We start from the raw sequence: 1,905 nt of genomic DNA, 5'->3' as shown, positions 1-1,905 counted from the left end.
CTCTCTCTCTCTCTCTCTCTCTCTCTCTCTCTCTCTGTGTGTGTGTGCGCCATCATTGTACATTTGTTTTATTTTCCATGTTGCCTGACATGTGCTTGACTGATAACATTATGTCCAGGCCAGGTGTGTGACTATCTATCGGGCCTGTTAAATTTTTGTGCGAGTGTGTGCAAGTGTGCATGACAGGAGAGGATAATTGGGGTTTGACCCTGCTTATCTCCAGCACCCCGGGTGTGTTTGTTTTCACAACCACAGTGCTGACGTCATGCAACCCTGGGCGGTCATTTTATTTTATTTATTTATTTTTACATTTCAACCACACACMCATAGACGAATCAGTATATATTATTACCACACCCTCTTTGCCTGGAACAGTTAATAAACACATGGTAATATTGATTCCATAACAGGCTTATGTTATTCTGGCTGAAATGCTCTGCCTAWATCAGTCTGTAGAGCACCAACACAAAGATCACTACAACTATATTTTATGGGATTCATTTTTAAAGAGACACTTGCTTCACCACAAAGCCAATAGTTTATTAACAGATTCCGTTCATTTAACCGCAAATAAATTATTTTAATGAGGAATAAGTGGACAGATGTTTATCCAGTATCACTCCACAGACAAAATAAACCAATGTTCATGTTTTTTTCCTTCTTTTTGTCTGGAATCTATCATTGATGTCCAACCCGCTAGAAAGAGTATTGTGATGAGTAAGCGACCTTTTTTTATAATTAAACTTGGGAATGCACGATGGCCGATTAAATTTAAATGGAAGAGGCTGCATGTCTATAAAAAAATATCACCACAATCAATCCTCAGCAGAAAGGTGGCTTCAATTTTTTTTAAATAAAACACTTTGGCCCAAATTCGGCAAGAGTTTACACATAATCCACAGATACAAAATGCACATTTGTTGTAAAAGGAGACTTGCAGTACATGCTGTGCTGCCAACCACATACATTCTCTCTGTCCTTGCACAGATTTCCCCTACAAATAACTGAGATTTTTATGCATGCGTTACAAGAAAAATACACCTATGTTCATGTAAATAATTGCAGAGGCAAAAAGTCGTTTGCGAGCTGCCTCTTGGTAAAGAAACAGGGAGAGTACTGTAGTAATATGCTACTTCACTGCCTTCACAAAAATGAGGACAGGAATGTCAGCAAAACTGAAATTCATCTTCTTTTTCAGGTTGTTAAAATAATAATAATAATAATAATAATAATTGTCAAATTATGCATGTACAATCTAATTGTTGATGTTTTACATTCAAAATACTATATTTTGATATTATAGAGCATTTAAACTGATGGGGCTGAACATCAAGAACTTAGTAAATGTTAACTAAAGTCAGTGGTGGTCACAGTTCCATTAAGCTACTCATGGCAAAACCAGCTTYTCATTAACAATTTTGCTAACTTTGAGAAGGGTTAGCAGACCTTCTGCTAAATGAGTTTCCAATAATTTAAAATAACTAGAAAAATCACAAGTTTAAAGGGGTAATATTATGTGTTTCTCAGGCAAACCATAATAAAGTATCTGTGTCACATTTAGCTGTTATTAAAATGCTAATTTTATGTTTAAATAGAAAATAAACTTATCTTCTCATCACTTCCTCTTCTAAGCGCCTTGAAAATGGCCCCTGTCTCTTTATGAACCACCTTCCGCTTCTGTCTCATCCATTTAGGTGCACGGGGGGTTTTCGGGGGGGGGGGGGTGCAGTTTACTTGGCATCTGAAAATACATTTCCTCAAAGGTATTTTTAATCTGAAAAGAGCTTCACTGAGAAGTGTAAGGAGCTCAGCAGACAGTTTCACTTTCAATTTCACCCAAAAGCCTGCAGGAGTCATGGATGTGTGTGTGTGTGTGTGTGTGTGTGTGTGTGTGTGTGTGTGTGT

The sequence above is a fragment of the Austrofundulus limnaeus genome, unplaced genomic scaffold (assembly GCF_001266775.1).
Source record: "Austrofundulus limnaeus strain Quisiro unplaced genomic scaffold, Austrofundulus_limnaeus-1.0 Scaffold182, whole genome shotgun sequence".
In the NCBI taxonomy this organism is placed as follows: domain Eukaryota; kingdom Metazoa; phylum Chordata; class Actinopteri; order Cyprinodontiformes; family Rivulidae; genus Austrofundulus; species Austrofundulus limnaeus.
Note: the sequence above shows the minus strand (reverse complement) of the source record.